Below are 25,570 nucleotides of genomic sequence, written 5' to 3'. Positions count from 1 at the left end.
TCCTCTGTCGTCCCCTTCTCCTCCTGCCCCCAATCCCTCCAAGCATCAGAGTCTTTTCCAATGAGTCAACTCTTCGCATGAGGTGGCCAAAGTACTGGAGTTTCAGCTTTAGCATCATTCCTTCCAAAGAAATCCCAGGGCTGATCTCCTTTAGAATGGACTGGTTGGATCTCCTTGCAGTCCAAGGGACTCTCAAGAGTCTTCTCCAACACCACAGTTCAAAAGCATCAATTCTTTGGTGCTCAGCTTTCTTCACATTCCAACTCTCGCATCCATACATGACCACAGGAAAAACCATAGCCTTGACTAGACGGACCTTTGTTGGCAAAGTCATGTCTCTGTATTTTAATACGCTATCTAGGTTGGTCATAACTTTCCTTCCAAGGAGTAAGAGTCTTTTAATTTCAGGGCTGCAGTCACCATCTGCAGTGATTTTAACGCCTCCAAAAATAAAGTCTGCCACTGTTTCCACTGTTTCCCCATCTATTTCCCATGAAGTGATGGGACCACATGCCATGATCTTAGTTTTCTGCATGTTGAGCTTTAAGCCAACTTTTTCACTCTCCTCTTTCACTTTCATGGACACATAGAAAGCCTAAATATAAACCCACTCGCTTATGGTCAATTAATCTATGACAAAGGAGGCAATAATATATAATGAAGAAAAGACAGTCTCTTCAATAAGGGGTGCTGGAAAAACTGAACAACTACATGTGGAAGGATGAAACTAGAACCTTCTTTAATACCATACACAAGAATCCAAAGTGGATTAAATAGCTAAATGTAAGACCAGATATTATAAAACTCTTAGAGGAAAACATAGGCAAGATACTCGGACACAAATCTCAGCAACATTTTTTTGGATTCAACTCCTAGCATAATGAAAATAAGAACAAAAATAAACAAATGGGACCTAATTAAACTTAAAAGCTTTTGCATAGCAAAGGAAACCATAAACAAAAATACAACCTACAAAATGGGAGAAAATATTTACAAATTATGTGTTTATTGGATCTTAAGTCTCGAAAATAATCTTTGATTCAATGCTCTGCCCTCCAGGCCCATTGGGTCAGTAAAATCACCTCCAGGGCCCTAGGTGGCAGCCCTACCTGCAAGGCTCCAGTCAGCAGCATCCCAGCCCGGTGAGATGGAGGCAGTCACCCCACCCTTTGAAACCAAGAAGACAGCTTTGACAATCAAAATGAACTCACAGTCATTCTTGTCTTCTTGAAGAATAATGCTCTTCACAGCCAAACAGCTCTATTCACTCATCCTATAAAAATCCAGAAGCTTTTTTTTTTTCTTTTCCATTGTGTCTCTGCTCCTTTTGGTACAAAATAGTATTGTCCAGTAGTATAATCCCACCTCCATTCCTGGCTTTGGCTGAAATGCCCGATTCATATCCATAGTAGCCTCCTTATCAAGTGATTGTTCAACCACATCCTTAGTGTTATATTCAGAACACACTTTCACATGTTTTGTAGAATGGATAAACTGAGAATTTTCCAAAATTTCAAGTTCATGTTCCTTTTTACTTAACAACTTCTTCAATTTATGACTTTCATTTCACATTTTTACAATAAGCAGAAAGGAGAAGGAAGCATCTTCAATACTGTGCTTAAAAATCTCAGCTAAATATCTAATTTCATAGCTCCCAAGTTCTACTTTCCACAAGACACTAGCATACTGTTCAGCTAAGTTTTTTCATCATTTTAAAACAAGATCCTCTTTCCTTCAATTTTCAATAACATGTTCCTCATTTCTGTCTAAGTCTCTCTAAAATTGCTTTTAACATCTAACAGACCCTTAAATACAATGTAGGCTTTTTCTATTATTTATCTGTAAACTCAAGTCTTTATCAATGCCAGTTCCAAAGTCACTTACACATTCTTAGGTATTTGTTACAGCAGCACCCCATTCACAGTATTAAGTTCTGTTTTCGTCTTCTGAGACTGCCATAATAGAATGCCACAGACTATTTGGCTCGAACACCAGATATTTATTTTCATACAACTCTGGAAGCTGATAGTCCCATATCAATGACCAGAGGGTTTTTTTTTTTTCCCATGAGATCTCTCTTCTGGACTTTCAGATGGCCACCTTCTTGCTGCTTCTTCACGTGACTATTTCTCTGAGCAGAAATAGTGGGGGAGAGAGGGATCTCTGGTGTCCGTTCTTATAAGAACTCTAATTCTGTTGGATTAAGGGGCCAACATTATTATCTTATTTAATCATAATTACCTCCCTAAAAATCCTATATCCAAATACAGTTATATATGGGTGGGTTAAGTCTCAACATATGAATTTTTAACAGACACAATTCAGTACATAACATGAGGAAAATCCCAAATACGCAATAGGAAACTGGAATAACATTATTTCAAACAGTATACTTAAAAGTTTCTGTTCTCTAAAACCATTTAATAAAGTAATATATTAGAAATGTACTACTCAAAGAGAAAATTAACTAGATGGGGGAAATCCTTTCACACTGTAAACATATATTAAATCACCACAACATATACTTTAAATGTCTTATAATTTTGTCAATTATATCCCAATAAAACTGAAGGGAAAAGAGAGAATGATATAAAAAGAAGTTGGCTTGGTAGTAAATTTGTGAAATAACATCATAAATCAGTAACAACAGAGTAGAATCATGATGGCAGACTGTTGAAACTTCACCTCCATCTTTAAATTAGGATTTGTAGTAATTTAAAGAAACATACTCAACATGTATCTCATTCACATTATATGTAGGAAGAAAGGATGTACATCAATGGTAATGGCATTGGTTAATATAAAGGCATAGAGGTAGAAAAATATAAGGCTTTTGAAATAAAACATTTGGCTGGGACATAGGATAAAGGAAAGGAAGTTTCAATAGACTAAGTTAATTCCATGCCAAAAATATGGATAATTTTAAAATGTTCATTTGTAGTATATTCTAAATCCTTCCAACTACAGGAAATGCTTCATGAAGGAAATGCTTAGTTTTGTTTTTCCTTTTTATATAACTTATTCCCAGGAATCTGCTCTCCTTAAATCTATATCTCTTATGTACTACCAGGAAAAAAACAAATCTATGTCCTTTCCCACATGACAAGGTGTCATATGTAAATACTGTTCATGATATATCAATCCATTTTCTTCTCCAGGGGATCTTCCCAACCCAGGGATTGGAGCCAGGTCTCCCACATTGCAGGCAGATTCTTTACCATGTAAGCCACCAGAGAAACCCAAGAATACTGGAGTGGTAGCCTATCCCTTCTTCAGGGGATCTTCCTGACCCAGAAATTGAACCAGGGTCTGCTGCATTGTAGCTAGATTATTTACCAGTTGAGCTACCAGGGAAGCCCATATCAATCCTCAAGGCTTCTCTTTTCCTAAGGTCACCTGATGATTCTATATCTCATAGCCTCACCCTCTCCCTAAATTTCTGTTGCTAGTGCCTTTGTTCATACAGTCATTATTTTTTTACCTCAATTATTGAAATATTATGGAACTAACAGAAGTAAGAAGAGGTAGCAAAAATTCACAGAACTATACAAAAAAGATCTTCATGACCCAGATAATCACGATGGTGTGATCACTCACCTAGGGCCAGACACAAATGGGGCTTAGGAAGCATCACAACAAACAAAGCTAGTGGAGGTGATGGAATTCCAGTTGAGCTATTTCAAATCCTAAAAGATGATGCTGTGAAAGTGTTGCACTCAATATGCCAGCAAATTTGGAAAAGGCAGCAGTGGCCACAGGACTGAAAAAGGTGAGTTTTCATTCAAATGCCAAAGAAAGGCAATGCCAAAGAATGTTCAAACTATTGCACAATAGCACTCATCTCACACGCTAGCAAAGGAATGCTCAAAATTCTTTAAGCTAGGCTTCAAGAGTACATGAAATTCCAGAAGTTCAAGGTGGATTTAGAAAAGGCAGGGGAACCAGAAATCAAATTGCCAACATCCATTGGATCATTGAGAAAGCAAGAGAGTTCCAGAAAAACACCTACTTCTGCTTTATTGACTATGCCAAAGCTTTTGAGTGTGGATCACAACAAACTGTGGAAAATTCTTAATGAGATGAGAATACTAAACCACCTTACCTGCCTCCTGAGAAATTTCTATACAGGTCAAGAAGCAACAGTTAGAACCAGACATGGAACAACAGACTGGTTCCAAATTGGGAAAGGAGTACGTCAAGGCTGTATACTGTCACCCTGCTTATTTAACTTATATGCAGAGTACATCATGCGAAATCTGGGCTGGATGAACCACAAGCTGGAATCAAGGTTGCCGGGAGAAATATCAATAACCTCAGATATGCAGATGACACCACTCTTATGGCAGAAAGCAAAGAATAATTAAAGAACTTCTTGATGAAAGTGAAAGAGGAGAGTGAAAAAGCTGCCTTAAAACTCAACATAGCCAGAAAGAAAAACACCAATACGGTATACTAACGCATATATATGGAATTTAGAAAGATGGTAACAATAACCCTGTGTACGAGACAGCAAAAGAGACACTGATGTATAGAACAGTCTTATGGACTCTGTGGGAGAGGGAGAGGGTGGGAAGATTTGGGAGAATGGCATTGAAACATGTAAAATATCATGTATGAAATGAGTTGCCAGTCCAGGTTCGATGCACGATACTGGATGCTTGGGGCTAGTGCACTGGGACGACCCAGAGGGATGGTATGGGGAGGGAGGAGGCAGGAGGGTTCAGGATGGGGAACACATGTATACCTGTGGCAGATTCATTTGGATATTTGGCAAAACTAATACAATTTTGTAAAGTTTAAAAATAAAATTAAAAAAAAAAACTCAACATTCACAACACTAAGATCATGGCATCCTGTCCCATCAGTTTAGTTCAGTCGCTCAGTCATGAACCCATGGACTGCAGCACACCAGGCCTCCCTGTCCATCACCAACTCCCGGAGTTTACTCAAACTCACGTCCATTGAGTCAGTAATGCCATCCAACCATCTCATGCTCTGGCATCCCATTCTCCTCCCACCTTCAATCTTTCCCAACATCAGGGTCTCTACTGAAAAAAGAGAATATAGGAAGTACCATAATTAGAAAAAAATATAGCTCTACTAAAAGGAGATGCTTGGGGCTGGTGCACTGGACGACCCAGAGGGATGGTATGGGGAGGGAGGAGTGAGGAGGGTTCAGGATGAGGAACACGTGTATACCTGTGGCGGATTCATGTTGATCCATGGCAAAACTAATACAATTATTTAAAGTTTAAAAATAAAATAAAAGAAGACTCAGGTAAATAATCTTAATATTAAATATCTTAAATAATCAAGGATAGGATAAAGTCAATATAAACTAGAGGAAATTATTCTTATAAGACACAGAATCTTTGTTTGCTAGCCAGATTACTCAAAAGGTAAAGAAAACTCTTTTATAATTTCTTACTAATGCAGACCAGTAATCCAAGAAAAATTTAATCATTGTAATAGAGGCAAAAACAAACTCTACTTTTGCATCAGTATATTGTTGATACTAAAACTCATTAAATCAAACAAGCAAACATATAAAACCATATAAATAAACCAATCCCACTCAGCTTTACCCACACAACGTAAAGTTCATTTTCCATAAACTTTCTACAACTTTCTGTACCCATTCAGATTTTGGCCTACTCTTTCCTCTCTGTCAGTTTGGAACAACCACTCACTTTACTTTAGGACAAAAATTACTCTCTTTTTATTTAATAAAAACCACCCTAGAGACTCCTCTGGTGATCCAGTGGTTAAGACTTCATTTTCAATGCAGGGGACATGTGTTCAACCCCTTGTGGGGGAACTAAGTTCCCACATGCCATGCTGCTTGGTCAAAAAAAAATCCTACCTACCTTGCATAGTTTACTTAAAGAAATTGTTTGTCTTTATTGTTCCTAGTAGTTTCATTAACATATAATTTTTAACTATTAGTAATTTTATTTTTCAGAGAAAACTAGGAAGTAGATAATTATTATTTTTCAAATATTAGCGTTGCTCAGCAGACTATAAGTGCTCATGAATATACCATCTCACAATTTTTACAGAATCTTTATAGCACAGTTTCTCATTGTAGCAAAAAGAGTATATTTTTACCAGACTCAAATATATTTAGCCTCTGTATAATGTAAAAGTAAGAAGATAACAGTACATAAACTTATACTCAGCAATAAACATTTCAGTATTTTATGTTAGTATCCATTACTTAATTTGCATAAGTCTAAATTTGCATGTTACCAAAAAGACTTTAGAAACTATTTTTAAGCAGACATTTTATAAAATAAAACTATTATTTACTAATTTTTGGTATGAATAACAACTCAATTTGATTACAATCCAACATTATTTTTATAATCCTAAACACCTAGCTCCTGGGAAGAAAAGCTATGACAAACCTAGATAGCATATTAAAAAGTGGAGACATTACTTTACCAAAAAACTTCTGTATAGTCAAAGGTATGGTTTTAGCAGTAGTCATGTATGGATGTGAGAGTTGGACCACAAAGAAGGCTGAGTGCTGAAGAATTGATGCTTTTGAACTGTGGTGTTGGAGAAGACTCTTGAGAGTCCCTTGGACTGCAAGGAGATCCAGTCAATCCTAAAGGAAATCAGTCCTGAATATTCATTGGAGGGACTGATACTGAGGCTGAAGCTCCAAACCTTTGGCCACCTGATGCAAAGAATCAATTCATTGGAAATGACCCTGAATCTGGGAAAGACTGAAGGCGGGAGAAGGGGATGACAGAGGAAAAGATAGTTGGATGGCGTCACTGACTCAATGGACATGAGTTTGAACAAACTCCAGGAGATGGTGAAGGACAGGAAAGCCTGGTGCTGTAGTCCATGGGGTCGCAAAGAGTCAGACATGACAACAACAAACACCCAGCAAATATTATGTTTTTTGACTAGCAAACCCAATTAGAATAAAATATATCTATGCATTGAGTTAATGCCAATAACTCAGAAGACATAGCTGTTTTTATTATATCTACAACATTAAACTAGGTTTATTTGCTAAAGATTTACTTAATTTATGAGAAAATTTACTTATTTTTTATGAGAACAGTTACTTTTCCATATTGGAATTATCAGAAGTTCAGGGCTTTTATTATTATCATCACTGGGAGTTTCAGGAATATTTAATTTTTAGAAGTGATTATTCATCTGGAAAAGACCCTGATGCTGGGAAAGATTGAGGGTGGGAGGAGAAGGGGACAACAGAGGATGAGATGGTTGGATGGCATCACAGACTCTATGGACATGAGTTGGAGTAAACTTCAGGAGTTGGTAATGGACAGGGAGGCCTGGTGTGCTCTGCAGTTCATGGGGTTGCAAAGAGTCGGACACAACTGAGTGACTGAACTGAACTGATCTATAAGCCAATTAGAATAGAACTCTGTATTAGATTTTATAAATTAGCTGTTAATTTGTTCATTGTTAATGCCATCTGGGGGCAGGTAAAATATCACATATACACATATTTATATGTACATATAAATAACATGTGTATATATATATTTGTACATATGGAGAGACATACATGGATGGATGCAGGCATCTTAGCTATAAGTCAGACATAAACACAGTAATACAAAACTCGCTGGTCTATATAAAAAGTTGGGTCTAATTTTTGTCCCACTTTTTATTTTTATCTGAATTGCATTTCTGGCAAATTAGACTTGTTGCAGTTACCTGCTCAGTATGAGAGCTAAATCTTTCCAATAATATTAATACCTGGAAGAGACTTTGAAGTTTTTCTTTCTTTGTGGAGGCTGTGGACAAAGTTTTAGGTGAGCGATTTGGTAGAAACTAATCACTTGTCTGTGTGTTTCCAAAGTCCTTTGAAGTGAACAAAATATTCAGTGTGTTTCCTATTTTCTTTTTCTCTTTTTCAACCTCAGGTAGTTGCTTTTGCAATTCTTGAATCTGAAAGTATTCATATAATAGTAGGGAGTTGAGGGAATAGAATGGTAAAGGTTTGGCAGGGTTGGAAAAAAAGGACAGAGAGGGCAGTGGTATTGAAGTGGGACAGATCAAAGATTTAAAGGAGCTAGAGTGAAGATTGAAGTTCATAAAATATGGGAGGAGTAGAGGTAATGAGAAAGATGTCTTAGGTGAGCCTGTTGGAGAAGATTTCAGGTTTCCCAAAGAGACCACTGAAGTTACAAATTATCCATAAAATATTTCTGCATATGAGATCTTTGTACATAAAAAAAAATCCCAATAAGGAACAGTACTCTAAATACATGATAATTATAATAATAAAGTTCAAGAACATGAGACCTCAATGAGAATCTTCCAGGTTCTAAACCAATGGTACCTTTCCAAAAACAGAAGTCTGGGACTCTAACCCAGCCTCAAGACTATACTCTGCATTCTAAGATTCAAAATCTGTTCTTTTAGAGTTTCAACAGGCTATCATTCAGAACACTGTATCAGGAGTTGGACTCACCAATGGATCCTCAATCAGTCAGTTGGGAATGAAGATAAATACTTTAATACATGTAGGGTTCTAGGTGTGAGATACAAGGTCTAATGGTGAATCTAGTCCTCTTCAAGTCACAGAACCATCACTGTCAAAAATATTTACACCAGTTAGATTTATACAGGAAAAAAAAAAACTTTATTCAAGGCTATTGCAATATGAAAGTGAGATTGAACTTTATTCTGAATAAAACAGGAGCATTTGGGGAATTTTAGTCAACAGGCAGGATGAGGGAGTCAGCAGATGAAAAATTACTAAGAAAAACTTGATTAGGTATCAAGGGTAGAAAGACACTAAACTGACTTGGCAGAACTATTGCTAAACTGGCCATAGCAAGCCAAGGAACTTGACCAAGTATATGACTTAGTTGAGAAGGGGGATCAGGGAACTCTGACTACAGCTTAGTCAGAAAGAGAATCCTTGTTAAAAGCCAGTATTCAAACACGAGCTGACTCAAAAGCTTTTGTTTCTAAACATTATGCAAACTTACCCATTCTTCTATGCTTCTGTGGTTTTTGCTTTTTTTCTATGTTCCTACATAACTTCTTTGGGTAAACATTGCTTCTTTTGGCAATTTTTTCAGGTTCCCAGGATTTACATACTGCTACCTGGCTTGTCCTCCTTATTTTGACTTTTTCTGAACAGCACTCCGTACACTGGATTCTCATATTCACAAATTTACTTGGCTTATCTCCTTAAGATTTTGAATCATGGGCCACTTGAGTATAAAACAAACAGCTACAACAAGTTATTGAGCTATTAGTTTTCTAGCCAAGGTGTCATATCTAAAGCCAATAAAAATATGCATATTACCAGAACATGACAAATATATCTGATTTCTGGAATTTTAAGATGTTTTGCAAGAGAGTGCTATTGAGCATTTGGACCTAGAGCCTTTTTGTTCTCATCATGTCAGACCAACTAGTAGTTATCAGCTTGCTTCCTTTTTATGAAAAAAAGAAAGGGCAACCCACAATAGCAATAGTTCTCATTGCATGTGTTAATGACAGTATTGTAATGTGGCCTCTTTTCCACTCTGGATCATAGATGATGTGCTAATGTACCAACCTACTCCTAGCATTAAACATTATTAATAGCTAAAACAAATATGCTAGCTGCTCAACATTTTATATCTCTTCTCTAGCCAAATGCAATGGCAACCCACTCCAGTATTCTTGCCTGGAAAATCCCATGGGCAGAAGAGCTTGATGGGCTATATAGTCCATGAGGCTGCAAAAGAGTTGGACATGACTTAGTGACTGAATAACAAGAACAGCAAACCAAATGCAATGTCATCAATGATGCTGAGAGCCCAAGTCTGTTTAATGCAGTCTTAAAAATATTTTATGATATTTTGTCTATAATAATACTATCAATGTTGGCAATTTTTCATCTTATATTTTCCATTCTTCCTCCCTCTGATGGCCCCTTTGACTTCCTACAAGTTCTACAGTTTATAACAACTGTTAGCTGTCATTGCATTCTCTGTCCCCAGAATTTTTATTATTATTTCAGTCATCCAATGAGGAATATTACTTTTGTAGTGTTCAGTTTGGTTGTTCAGTCATGTCCAACTCTTTCCGACTCCATGGACTGCAGCACACCAGGCTTCCCTGTCCATCACCAACTCCCAGAGCTTACACAAACTCATACCCACAGAGTCGGTGATGCCATCCAACCATCTCAATCTCTGTCGTCCCCTTCTCCTCCTGCTTTCAATCTTTCCCAACCTCAGGATCTTTTCCAATGAGTCAGTTCTTCACATCAGGTGGCCAAAATATTGGAGCTTCAGCTTCAGCATCAGTCCTTCCAATGAATATTCAGGACTGATCTTTAGGATGGACTGGTTGGATCTCCTTGCAGTCCAAGGGACTCTCAATAAGAGTCTTCTCCAACACCACAGTTCAGAAGCATCAATTCTTTGGCAGTCAGTTTTCTTTATAGTCCAACTCTCACATCCATACCTGACTACTGCACAAAACATAGCTTTGACTAGACAGATCTTTGTTGGCAAAGCAATGTCTCTGTTTTTTAATATGCTGTCTGGGTTGGTCATAGCTTTTGTAGTGTTATTCCTATGTTAATAATAAAATAATAACTTACTGTTATTAAGAAGGGAAAGCCTCTAACCTCTTCACAATTTGATATTTGCCTGCCATTATTACTGAGTTGTTTCACTTATATTATTACAAACACAATTTTTTCTATTTACATTTCTGTATTTTTTCTTTTTAACCCTACTAGAAAATAGATGTTAAATGTCACTGAAGAAACTAAACTGACATTGTAATTTACCTGTTTTTTTAAATTTCTGGGCTTCCCAGGTGGCGCTAGTGGTAAAGAACCCGCCTGCCAATGCAGGAGACATAAGAGACACAGGTTTGATCCCTGAGTCGGGAAAATCCCCAGGAGGAGAGCATAGCAACCTGCTCCAGTATTCTTGCCTGGAGAATCCCATGGACAGAGGAGCCTGGCAGGCTACAGTCCATAGGGTTGCCAAGAGTTGGATACCACTGAAGTGACTTAGCACAGCACAGACATAATCAAATCTTTTAAAAAATTAATTATTTTAATTGGAGGATAATTACTTTACAATATTGTGATACATTGGCATGAGCCAATCCTTTTATAAAGCCTTTTTCAAAGGGCAATGTTAGGTTCACAGTGAAATCGAGAAAGTAGAACAGAGATTTCCCATATATCCTTTACCCCCATGCATGCATATCCTCCATTATTATCACATGCCCAGTGTAGTGCATTTGTTACAATTGATGAACCTAATACATTGATAAATCATAATCATCCAAATTCCATACTTTAGTGTTCATTCTTGGTGATGTGAATTCTATGGGTTTGCATATATGTGTAATGACATGTGTCAATCATTATGGTATCATACAGAGCATTCTCACTATCTTAAACATTTTTCATCCTCCACCTATTTATCCCTCCACCATCCCTAAACCCTGGTGGCCACTGATAATTTTGTTTCCATAGTTTTGCCTTTTCTAGAATGTCATATAGTTGGAATCATATACTGTGTAACATTTTCAGATTGGCTTCTTTCACTTAGAAATATGGATATAAATTTCTTCTATGTTTTTTCATGGCTTAATAGCTCATTTAATTAACAATCAATTATTTAAATGTATTTATAATTAAGTTTTAATTATGTAAATAATTTAATATTTATTTACTTGTTTATAAATTAAATGATTAATTAACATTTAGTTAATAGTTTCCCTGGTGGCTCAGATGGTAAAGAACGTGCCTTCAATGCGGGACACAAATATTCAATCCCTGGGTCAAGAAGAACCCCTGGAGAAGGGAACGACTAAGACATTCCGATTTTCTGAAAGTGTGAGTCACTCAGTCATGTCCAACCCTTTGTGATCCCATGGACTGTAGCCTGCCAGGCTCCTCTGTCCATGGAATTCTCTAGGCAAGAATACTGGAGTGGGTAGCTGTTCTCTTCTCCAGGGGATCTACCCAACCCAGGGATTCAAGCCCAGTTTCCCTCATTGCAGGCAGATGCTTTACCATTTGAGCCACCAGGGAAGCCCCATTCCATTGTCTAGATGTACCATAATGTATTTATCCAGTCACTTACTGCAGGATATCTTGGTTGCTTCCAAAGTTTGGCAGTGATGAATAAAGCTGGTATAAACAGCCATCTGTAAATTTTGGGGGACCATATGTGTTTTCAACTCCTTTGGGTAAATAGCAAGGAGTGTGACTACTGGATCATACAATAAGAGTATATTTAGTCTTGTAAGAAATCAACAAACTGTCTTCCAAAAGTGCATTCCTACCAGCAATGACTGTGTCAACAGATCTGACCATTCTAATAGGTTACACATCTATATATACCTAATGGTTTTTCATTGTTCTTTTTGTATTTCCTTGATGGGGTATGATGTGGAACATCTTTTCACATACTTATTTACCATCTCTGTATTTTCTTTAGTGATGTCTATGTTAAGATCTCTGATCCATTTTTTAATCAGATTGTTTTCTTATTATTGAGTTTTTAAGAGTTCTTTGTGTATTTTGGATAACAGCTCTTCATAAATTGTATCCTTTGCAAATATTTTCTCCCAATCTTTGACTTGCCTTCTCCTTCTTCTGAATTTGTCTTTCTCAGAAGTTTCTAAATTTACTAAAGACTAGCTTATCTATTGTTTCTTTCATGGATTGTGCCTTTGATGTTGTAACTAAAGCATTATCACCATATCTGAGGTCATCTATGCTTTCCCCTATGTTATTGTCTAGGAGTTTTATAGTTTTCTGTTTTACATTAATGTCTATGACTTGATTTGAGTTAATTTTTGTGAAGGGTAAAAGGTCTGTAAGTCAGATCTTAAAAACACGAATGGGAGGTGGGGCACAATTCACTCTATAACATATTATGTTATTGTCCTATGAGGTGAATAATGATTAGACATGGATTTCACACATTGAAAAAGTATTATTTTAAGATAATTCAATTTTTTCAATTTGGTTTTCTCATAATAAGGGTAATTATTTATAGCTTAGTCATATTGTTTGCCTTTAAATCCTTCTCTTTTAAAATGACTAAACCCTTCCAACATAATTAGTAGCAAGACTACACTGAGTTAGAGTAAGTTGAATTGACTAATTGTTATTGAATTTTTTTTTAATGTTGAATTATTGTTCTATAGATCTTCCCAACTTGGTAGATGCTTTCTTTAACAAAACTCTTGTTCTTCATAGTGTTAACCACTTTTCTAACTCTGTATTGTCTATATTATTATTGATCCATTTTTCACTTTGTATTATAATTAATCTTTTTACATTTTTCCCCTCCAAAGTTTTGAGCTTTTTTAGGAAAGGGATAAAGTTGTGTTGTGTTTATTAATACCAGTATATATTTAGTTTTCTATAAACAATTGTTGAAAGAAAAAATAAATTAATGTATATTGCAACAAGTCAGTGACTTGGCCATAGTGTCTTAATTAAGTTTACATGTTTACTATGTAATTGAGTTTTGAAACCATCCTTATTTACTGAATAACTAGTCCAGATCTCTTTGTATTATACTTCTTAGGAGTGAATTGCACATTTCTTTCTAACAACCAATCAAAAAATTATTGAAAAAAATCTTTTCTCTTCCAGTAACAAAAATATTTGCCATACCTTTTAGTCAATTGCTAGATACACTGCCCACAGTATGTATGTCATCTTCAAACTTGCAAATTGGTTGCCATCAAAAGGTTGTATCATTGTTTTCTCTTTTTTCAGTTATTTCTTTTATTTGTATTATCCCTATACTAGCTTATTTTAATTTAATTTTCTTTTCTTTTAATAATTGAGTGTAATGGATGTTTAACTCACTGATTGTCATTTTTCTTTCTTTTCTAATATATGTGTTTGAGGCTCTAGATGTTCCATTAAGCATAGTTTTAACAATTACATATTATATGATAGGGCTTCCCTGGTGGCTAAGTAGGTGAAGAACCTGCCTGCAATGAGGGAGACCCAGGTTCAAACCCTGGGTCAGGAACATCACCTGAAAATGACAATCCAGTCCAGTATTCTTGCCTGGAGAATTCCATGGACAGAGGAGCCTGGTGGGCTACAGTCCATGGGGCCACAAAGAGTCAGACACGACTGAGTGACTAACACTGTGACTTTCATTATATGATAAATGCATATAAACTCAGAAAATATTTTAGAAATGTTTTATACTGAATAAATATAGCTACTTCCATGCTTACTGGGAGAATTTAGAGCTTTCAATGCATATGTTAGAAATAAATGAAAAAATTCTTACATGAGTATATTTTAACTTTAATTTATAAGCACAAAAGGACTTTATAGTATGTTTGGAACACTTGTACCCTTTTAGTTTCATCTTTGGATTATATTTAAAACTATTTTATATCTAGGATATACATATAATCTGCATTACATTGGACATTATCAGTTTATGATTATTTTCTTTATGTAAATATCAGTCCTGCAAAATTTACTCTCAAATAGTCCTAATGATAATTCAAATCTGGCAAATTTTAAATGTTCTGTGTGTGCCTACCAGAAATCTGCATTCCAAAGCTATAGGGTTCAGTGCATTTAATTCATTTTAATCATGTTATTCAAATCTTCTGTATACTTAGTGATATTTTAATATTTCACTGTTTTTACTTCTTTCAATTACAAGGAGTGTTCTTTTATTCTCCCATTGTGGAAGGTGAGAAGAAAATATGGACTAGGAAAATATGAGGGGGGGGAAAGCCCTGTGTTGTTGAATCTAAATTAAAGATAAACTACTATGTATAAAATAGGTAAGCAACAAGGATATATTGTATAGCATGGGAACTACAGTCATTATCTTGTAATAACTTTTAGTGGAGTATAATCTGTAAAAATACTGAATCACTATGCTGTACACCTGAATTTAATATGATATTGTAAATCAATTATACTTCAATTAAAATTTAATTAACTGATTAATTGAATGGACTACAAGTGCTCATACCCTGGTAGCAGAGAACATATCTAGCAGCTAGATCTTGGTTTCTAAATACTATTCTCCATCAAGAGAACCTGGAATGCCTAGGAGAAATGTCCTATTCCAGTTTCTGGGAAGGGAGAATATGTGAATCTGAAACATATTGTGGGAAAAAAGACACACAAGGAAATACTCAGAAATAAATTGGGTGGTGAAAAAAGGAGATAGGATAATCTTCGAAAAGATCCCATATGTCAAGTTTAGGGCAAGTTAACATTAAAAAGGAAAATGACAGTTTGGCATTAATGGACTATGAAAATGAGTGAAAAACGAATTAGCCAATATGAATACCCACTCAAGAAGAAACAAAGGAATGAAGGGAAGGAGGGAGGGAGAGGGGAAGAAGGCAGAAATAAAGAAAAGAAAGAAAAAGAAAAAGGAGAGAAAAGGAGGGGGAAGAAGGAAAGAGATAAAGAATGAAAGAAAGTGGTAATATATACAAAAGGCAGTAAATATGGAATGATGGAATTATGATGACTGCAAGGAGATCCAACCAGTCCATCTTAAAGGAGATCAGTCCTGGGTGTTCATTGGAAGGACTGATGCTGAAACTGAAACTCCAATACTTTGGCCACCTCATGCGAAGAGTTGACTCATTGGAAAAGACCCTGATGCTGGGAGGGATTGGGGGCAGGAGGAGAAGGGGATGACAGAGGATGAGATGGCTGGATGGCATCACCGACACGATGGACATGAGTTTGAGTCAACTCCGGGAGTTGATGATGGACAGGGAGGCCTGGCATGCTGTGATTCATGGGGTCGCAAAGAGTCAGACACGACTGAGCGACTGAACTGAACTGGCTGACTGACAACACCAATGCAATGATTTTGGAAGAATTCATCATCAAATGTAAAAAACAAAAACAAAAACCTGTGAGTAAAATGTTGCTGGAAAACAGGTATTTCCATACTCCCAAAGAATCTTTTCAAAGATGATTAATTACAAAGAAAAATGTATAGTTTTATTATGAATAGATCTAGCTTTTAGAAGTTTTAGTAAGTAATCAAACTTGGTATCACCAATAATTTTAACTATCTCATCTTATGTGTCCCTGATGCAGTGACATGAGATACACAGCATAACCTATGTAAATAGATTTTCCAAAATTATTTACTTGAGTACAATCATGAGGAAGCAGTTGACACATATTATACAAGAGTATTCCAAAAGGTCAACATTGTGACAACCAACCAACAACAAAAACAATTGTTCTAGACTTAAAGATATTAAGCAGACATGACCAAATGCAACATACAGATCTGGGCTGTACCTTAGATTGAAAAAAAATAGACATCTTTGGAACAAATAGGAAAAATTAAATTTGTACTGTATGTTTGATAATGTATTTGAATTAATAATTTCCATGGTGTGAAGAGTTTGGGGATAACATATAGCTTACTTTCAAGTAGTTCAAAAAAAAATATAGATAACATACATATTCCACACCTTATCACACAGAGAAAGAGCTAGAAATTGAGATAGAGACTGGGGGGCGGGGGGATGGAATTTGACAATTGGTGAATCTGTGATCTATGTAGGATTGTTGTACTCTTCTTTTAAAGTTTCGTTTTGTTCAATATTTTTCTGAAATAATGTCTGTTTTCAAGTCTTTGTTAGATAATTCCAGCATCATTTCCATTTCAGCATTTGTACTCCCATTGTCTTTTCCCATTTAAATTCTCTCTTTGTATGCTGGCTAATTTTGTATTATTTCCTAGACATTTTGAATATTATGTTACTGTGGGTCTTGTTTAAAGTCTGTTGGATAATGTTGAGATTTTTGTTTTATCAAGCAGTATCCTCATTAATTGCAGAGAGAGATTTCCAACCTGCCTTTTGTTTTCTTTTTTTTTTTTTAAATTTTATTTTATTTTTAAACTTTACATAACTGTATTAGTTTTCTTGATTCTAACGTCAGTTCAGTTTTCAAGGCCTTTACAGTTCTATTTAGACCCATCATGTGTGTGTGTGTTCCACCCAAAGCTCATTTTGGGACCTGGATGGTGATCTGTTTGTCAGTTCAGGTCTCAATGTCTTTGGCATACTGAATAGTGTTAAGATTCATCTCTGAATACTATAGAATGAGCCCAGGGATTAATTAACAATTAAGGCACTTCCTAGTTGCTTAGGATTACCTTTTAAGTCTCCTGGCTAGAATGCCATAGCTTTAATTACACCACTGTGTCATACTCACAATACACTTTCTTTGGGTGTTTGAAGTTTCCTGTCTTGAACCAGAACTAGACAGCTTCTCCTGAATCTTTCTGATTGTTCTCTGCTGTCCATTTCACTGTTCCCTACACAACTAAATAGAATATCAAAGAAAAAAATGTAAATCTATTACCAGTTCAAGTGGAACTTTTAATTTCCATCTCTTCCCCATTCTGCCTGCTATTACTTACTTTTTGTTGTCCTCAAACATCTAATTTAATTCTGTCTAGGATTTACAATTATATTTAGTGGGAGAGCAGAGTGGTATGTACTTACTCTGTCTTATTCAAAACAAGAACCTGCATTTGTATGTGTGTGTGTGTGTGATTTTTTAAAAACAGATGTTTATTCCACTAGATTGTGATTTCATGATGGTAAGATCCTTTTGTTTGCTCTTAATTTTATACCCAATTTTATACCCTTATATGTGCTGTGCTTAGTCGCTTAGTCATGTCTGACTCCTTGTGACCCCATGGACTGCAGCCTGCCAGGCTCCTTTGTCCAAGGGGATTCTCCAGGGGTTGCCATGCCCTTCTCCAACAAAATCTTATATGGCTCTATCTCATTTCAGGCTGTTATAACAAAGTATCTTAGGCTGAGTAGCTTAGGAAAAACAAATGCTTATTTCTCACAGTTCTAAAAGCTAGACATCCAATATCAGGGTGCTAACATAGTCACATTCTAGTGAGGATTCTCGTCTGGGTTGCAGAAGGCTGTTTTCTTGCTATGTCCTAACATGGTGGAAAGGAGAAAGATAGCTCTCTGGCCTCTTTTTATAAGGGCAATAATCCCATTTATGAGGGTTCTGCCCTTAGACCTAATTACTTCCCAAAGTCGTCATCTCCAAATACCTTCACATTGGGGAATTAGATTTCAACCAAAGAATTTCTGGGGGGACACAAACATTTAGTCCATAATAAGCTCTTCACTTATTTCTCTTTGATATTTCCAATAAAGTTTCATTGTTGTTCTTGTTTTATAGATTTTACACATTTCTTTTTAAATTTATTCCTGGCAAACTTATATTGTTGTCCACAAAGGCCCTCTTATCTGTAGGTAATTGTTAAGATCAGTGTTCTTTGGGAGGAAGACAGCAGAAAAACTCCTATTCCCCTATTTTGTTGATATCATTCTTGTTACTATTGTGAATTGAATTTGTACTTTCTCAGTAGTTGCTGCGTATTTGTAAAAGAATTCATATTTTACCTATATTGATTTTCTTTCTGGACACTTTACTGGTGTTTTTATTCCTAATCAATTTTCAGCATATTCTCTTAGGTTTTATAAGCATACAATCATAATGCCAGCCATCAGTATATTATTTTACCATTTTTTCTAATAGTAAGGTGAATTGTAGCTGTGTGCCTTATTACTGTTTTCTTTTTTTTTTTTTTGCTGCAATATGCCTTTTATTTATTTTATTTTTTTTTGCTTTTTATATAATTTTATTTTTTTTTAATTTAATTTTATTTTTAAACTTTACATAACTGTATGTCTGGAATGCTGGTTTCCAACTAACAGGCCATATCAAAAAACACCTGAATGGTTTTGATAACTGCTATCTTTTTTTCAACATAACTTTAATAAAATATTCAACCTTAGGATTCATTCTACCATGTCCCTCATTTATGTCCCAGTTTACCAGTTCCTTCTTGATATTGCTTTCTTCATAACCTAGCCTTACCCAAACTGAAACATCTCAGTTGCATTGTTCATCCATTTTGCCTAATCTGTCATCCCTCAACACAGAATACATAGTAATACTTTTAAAAATAGTTTATTTAAATATTTTCACACAAGGCTTTATAATAGGGATCACTGTCTTTTCTTTGGAAAAATACATGAATAAGCTATGAACAAGCTGTATGTAGGTAGGGTGATGTCCAAATTACATCCAGTGTACAGAAATGTCTAAGTTGTATTGCATAAAAACTGAATGGAAGTGACTGAGGTGTTAATGGTAGTATGAATTTGTTAATTTTGTTATCATAATTAACAAAATTAATAATGCTAATTTTCAGAAACAAAAGCAAGGGAAAGGAGAAAGGAAGTATCATGGTTAATTTTAGGTGTCAACATGTCCAGACTAAGGAATTTCCAGATAGCTGGTAAAACATTATTTCTGGATGTGTCTGCTAGAGTGTTTCTGGTAGACTGAATAAGAAAGATTGCCTTTACCAGTATGTGTAAGCATCCTACAATCCATTGAGGGCCTACCTAGAACAAAAAGCCAGGGGAAAGGCAACTTGACTCTTTGCTTGAGCAGGGACATTCTTCTTCTCCTGCTCTTAGATATCACTGATCTTGGTCCTTGGGCTTTTGGTTTTGTCCTTATACCACTGGTCCCTCAATTCTTGGGACTTTATATTTGAACTAGAATTCATACTGTTGGCTCCCCAGTTCTTAAGGCCTTCAGAGTTGGACTGAATTACACCACTGGCTTTCTTAGTTCCCCAGTTGGCAGATGGAAATTTTCATTCTCCATAACCATGTGATCAAATTCCTATAATGAATTTCCATACATATGTATATATGGAGATTGGTGAATCTATCAATCTACATTTGTTTCTGTAAGTAATGAATCTATCATCTATATATAATTATATATATATTTTTGTGTATATATATATATTTTTTGTATATATATATATATATATTTGTACATATCTTGTATGGTTCTTTTTCTTTGGAGAACTTTGACTAATACAAGAGGTTCTAGTAACAAGGCATATTGGCTAAAATCTGTAAAGTGACCAGTGAAGTATCTGATTGTAAGGTGGACTGATGCTTTTAAGAACAGGTGTATTATCACAAAATTGTACTTGCAGACATGCCTTGTGTGAGAGATTTGAAGGAGATCAATGGAAAAAAAAAAAAACCTTTTGTGTGATGGGTAAGGTAACACAAAATGTAAGATCCTAAGAATAGCCATAGATATTAAAAGTCAAAAAGTGCAGAGAGATAGAAGGAGAGGCAAGTAAAAGAAAATAAGTCCTTGGGATTTCTAAGCTCTGTGTCAAAAGGCACTTGACTTCCCATAAGATGTGGCCAAGCCTCTAGCCACTACTTCATCTTCTCCCAAATGTAGTTTTGAATTACTTTAACACCTTAAACTTATTTTCTGTATCTTTCAGCCAAGTGTCTTGCACAGAGTGCATGCAGATTGTGCATTATTTCAATACTTTATGGAATCTACTTAGGGGATTAACAGGAAAACGCCAATAATAACAAGTAGAAAATTAAATGTTACACAATAAACCATATAAAGTATTAGAGATATTTAAAGAAGAGAAATATTTCATCTTCTTTGCAAGCACAGTAAAGGTTTCACAAAATATTTTGCACTTAGTGGTTTGAAATAAGGTTGCATAGATTTTTGTTATTTAAATTAAAGAACAGTAAGTTTCTGGTAAAGGAAAAGCAGGAAGGAAGGCACAGTATTAAGAAGGTGAGGAGTAAAGGCTTAGGTGTTCAAGAAACCATCAATAATTCTACTTAGTGGAAATGTAAGGTATGTTTAGTATATCTATTCAGAGGCCAGGCAAATATGAGAAAAGTCTGACAAAGTGAAAGATACTAAGAACTGGTTCCATCTACCCTGAAACAAAGGAATGGGCATACCACACTGGAAAGCATTCAAATTCACAAAGTTTTGAAACATCATATAAGCCAGACAAATCACATCTTCCAGCTGGACTTAACCCATAGATTTTTAAAAAAATATTAGAACACATGAACACAACTGAACATATGGCTTGTCCATAATGACTGCAGATGAAGGCATGTAGTGCTTATTTATTAGGTAACAAAGGGCCATGGAGAGTTACTGAGCAAGAGAATAATAAATTAATCAGCACTGCTTTCAAGAAACTGCATAGAACAAAATGGAATAGGCAGAGATTTACTGGATTAGGAGGCTAGAAGACTAACATGTGGTCCAGACAAGAAATAGTGAAAGGCTGAACTAGAGCGGGTGGTAGCAGTGGAATACAAAGGAGAGTATGGAAGTAAAAGGCACTGTAAAGATTGCATTTTTAAGCTGTAGACATCCAAATGTTTATCATTTGTGGAATTGATTAAATACTCAAGCATATGTTCATAAGCAGAATATTATATAGCCAGTAAAATATATTCCACCTTTTATGCATTGATATGCAAAGGTTTCCATAGCACATTGCTAAGGAAAATTCCAAGCTAAAAAAATTGATAATATGCTCTAATTCATATAAAATATTGTTGAAATCTGTAGACAATTATAGATAGATTCCTGGAAAAATGTCAAACCAAATTGCTTCTCTTTTAAATTCCTTGAATTTCTCTGCAGTAGCATATATCATTTTTGTAATCAGGAAACACCAAGTCATTTTCATTCTTGGAGAAAGAATACTTTAATTATAACACAATGTGAAAAGTATTACATGGATATAAGCACATATTCGGGCTTCCCTGGTGGTTCAGTTCAGTCACTCAGTCGTGTCCAACTCTTTGCAGCACGCCAGGCCTCCCTATCACCAACTCCCAGAGTTTACCCAAACTCATGTCCATTGAGTCAGTGATGCCATCCAACCATCTCATCCTCTGTCATCCCCTTCTCCTCCTTCAATCTTTCCTTCAATATTTCCCAGCATCAGGGTCTTCTCAAATGAGTCAGCTCTTCACATCAGGTGGCCAAAGTATTGGAGTTTCAGCTTCAGCATCAGTCCTTCCAATGAATACTCAGGACTGATCTTCTTTAGGTTGGACTGGTTGAATCTCCTTGCAGTCCAAGAGACTCTCAAGAGTCTTCGCCAACACCACAATTCAAAAGCATCAATTCTTCAGCACTCAGCTTTCTTTATAGTCCAACTCTTACATTCATACATGACTACTGGAAAAACCATAGCCTTGACTAGATGGACTTTGATGGCAAAGTAATGTCTCTGCTTTTTAATATGCTGTCTAGGTTGGTCATAACTTTCCTTCCAAGGAGTAAGCGTCTTTTAATTTTATGGCTGCAATCACCATCTGCAGTAATTTTGGAGCCCCCAAAAATAAAGTCTGCCACTGTTTCTACTGTTTCCCCATCTATTTGCCATGAAGTGATGGGACCAGATACCATGATCTTAGTTTTCTGAATGTTGAACTTTAAGCCAACTTTTTCACTCTCCTCTTTCACTTTCATCAATAGGCTCTTTAGTTCTTCTTCACCTTCTGCCTTAAGAGTGGTGTCATCTGCATATCTGAAGTTACTGTTATTTCTCTCGGCAATCTTGATTTCAGCTTGTGCTTCATCCAGCCCAGAGTTTCTCATGATGTACTCTGCATATAAGTTAAACAAACTTGGTGACGATATACAGCCTTGATGCACTCTGTCCTATTTGGAACCAGTTTGTTGTTCCATGTCCAGTTCAGCAGTAAATAATCGGCCTGCAATTGAAGAGACATGGATTCAATCCCTGGGTAGGGAAGATCTCCTGGAGGAGGGCATGGCAATGCACTCCAGTATTCTTGCCTGGAGAGTCCCATGGACAGAGAAGCCCCAAGGGCTTCAGCCCAAAGGATCACAAAGAGTTGAACATGACTGAAGCGACTTAGCACACAGGCATGCAAGCATGTATTCATGGGGTATTGATAGGGTGAGAAGAAGTAAGTCAGGATAGAAAACTTCCAGCTGAGTTGATCTTAGAAGAATGAATAAGAGACCATGAGATAGAATTTGAAAACAAAAGTGCTCCAGATAGAAGTTTTACAAAAACAAGGTTAAAGGGAACAGAAGTCTCTGAGATCTTGAAGCAGAATCTTTACTCTAGAGAATTATTAAATACAATCCCTTAAAGAACACCTCAATCTTTTAGAACATCTGAAATATAATATATTTTATAAAATTTGTACTAGAACAAAATTGTAGTACAAATCAAGGTCCACTTGTGATGGAATCAAGTTTCAAGGAACTTGAATGGTAAGAAAACAAAACCCAATTCCATTTTTCAGAAACGTCATTTTCTCCATGTCAAGAAACATGTCTATTAACACTGGATAAAAAAAAAGTCACATCATTAGGATATTACCAAACTTTGCATTATGGCAGAAATGGTACAAACTGATAAATCTTAGTGATAAGCAGATAAAGAATCCAGAAACTAACTGGTGATTTCACAATTTAGCTAATGAGAGATGAAAGGGAAAGGAATAAAGAGAAAGGGGGTGTCACAGCAGTTGGCAAGCCTGCAACCATTCAATCAAGAAAACATGCCAGTGATATAACATCAGTTGTTATGTTGACTTTCACACTTAGGAATATGAAAAAACTCACTATAATCAACTTAGTAAACCACAGTCACATTTCTGTTAACAAAACATATGTAACTTTATACAATTTATAAAATGAACCCTTTGGAATCCTCCTACATTGTTGGTGGGGATGTAAATTGGTACAGCCACTATGGAAAACAGTATGAAGGTTTCTCAGAAAACTAAAAATAGAGCTACCATATGATCCAGCAATCCCAGCCCTAGGTATATATCCACACAAAGCTATAATTCAAAAAGATACATACACCCCTATGTTCATAGCAACACTATTTACAATAGCCTAGACATGGAAACAACCTAAATGTCCACTGACAGATGAATGAATTAACAAGATATGATATGATATTATATATATATATATATATATATCAGAATGCTACTTAGCCATAAAAAAAGAACGAAATAATGCCATTTGCAGCAACATGGATGGACCTGGGGATGATCATACTAAGTGAAGTCAGAAAGAAAAAGACAAATACCATATGGTACCACTTAATACATAGAATCTAAAATATGACACAAGTGAACATATCCATGAAACTGAAAATGCCTTATGAACATAGAGAACAAACCTGTGGTTGCCAAGGGGGGAAGAGGTTAGGAAAGGGATGGGGTAGGAGGTTGGGGTTATCAGATGTAAACTTTCATATACAGAATGGAAAAACAAAGTCCTACTGTATAGCACAGGAAACTATATTCGATATCCTATGATAAACTATAATGAAAAAATATTTTAAATTGTGTGTGTGTTTGTGTGTGTATATGGGTGAGTCGCTTCACTGTACAGTGGACATTGATGCAATATTATACATCAACTACACTTCATTAAATGAAATAAAAAGAACCCTTTTGTTTAAAATTGCATGTAAACATACTTTATTCATCTATTGCCATTAATGCCATGACTTTGAACTATTTAAAACAAGATATGTGCATCACAGTTTTTATTTGTACATATATATTAATTTTACATATATATTATATTTGTTTTATAGGTATTTTTCAATTAATGGTTATTTATTTATCCTGTACTCTCACCCATATTTACAGCTGAATTCTCCAATAGTCCTAGTCCAAGTGAAAAGCAACCTTGCTTAGAAATGCAGCTCCAAACACATGAAACTGCCCATCTCAATGTCTTTATAGACTTAAAAGCCAGAGCATATACACCCTGGAATACTTCAACCTCTATATCATAAGTACTTTTACTGTAATTATTATTACTTCAAAGTTTTAAAGCACACTAATTCTCTTGCTCTTACTGCACTTGAATTTAAATAATTATACTTCATTTTCTTCTCTGATACTTCAAGTTTCATAATGGCAGGGATCTTGACTATTCTTGTCTAATACACAGTAGGTACTTCGTAAATGAATGAATTTTTGTATTATTATCATTATTTATCTTAATATTTTCCTACTATGTACCAATCATTATATTAAGCACTGCTATTCTAAAACTTGTGAAATACCCAATTTGGGTGAATTTTATACATGATAATATAGAGTGAAATATAAGAAAAGTTTCTGATTTTAGTAAGAGTGAATCATTTTTAGACTGTATTTCCTGATCCTTTACAGATGACAATAAAAGTCTTTTCTGATAGACATCTTTTTTTAAATGTATTTATTTTAATTGGAGGCTAATTACTTTACAATATTGTATTGCTTTTGCCATACATCAACATGAATCTGCCGCGGGTGTACATGTGTTCCCCATCCTGAACCTCGCTCCCACCTTCCTCCCCATACCATCCCTCTGGGTCATCCCAGTGCACCAGTCCCAAGCATCCTGTATCATGCATCGAACCTGGACTGGTGATTCATTTCACATATGATATTATACATGTTTCATGCCATTCTCCCAAATCATCCCACCCTTGCCCTCTCCCACAGAGTCCAAAAGACTGTTCTATACATCTGTGTCACTTTTGCTGTCTCGCATACAGGGTTATCATTACCATCTTTCTAAATTCCATATATATGCATTAGTATGCTATATTCGTGTTTTTCTTTCTGGCTTACTTCACTCTGTAAA

The 25,570-nt window shown here is 35.7% G+C and overlaps 1 long non-coding RNA gene across 1 annotated transcript in view; it reads right to left on the bottom strand.

The window, feature by feature from the left end:
• Positions 1 to 741: 741 nt before the first annotated feature.
• Positions 742 to 25,570, bottom strand: part of LOC129639230 (uncharacterized) — a 116,871-nt gene continuing 92,042 nt past the window's right edge. Inside the window, exon 3 of the long non-coding RNA XR_008708280.1 lies at positions 742 to 2,193. This is a non-coding gene — a long non-coding RNA (uncharacterized LOC129639230). The remainder of the gene's footprint in view (positions 2,194 to 25,570) is intronic.

The sequence above is a fragment of the Bubalus kerabau genome, chromosome X, assembly GCF_029407905.1.
Source record: "Bubalus kerabau isolate K-KA32 ecotype Philippines breed swamp buffalo chromosome X, PCC_UOA_SB_1v2, whole genome shotgun sequence".
NCBI classification, from domain to species: Eukaryota; Metazoa; Chordata; class Mammalia; order Artiodactyla; family Bovidae; genus Bubalus; species Bubalus kerabau.
Note: the sequence above shows the minus strand (reverse complement) of the source record. Positions and strands in the feature narration are given on the sequence as shown.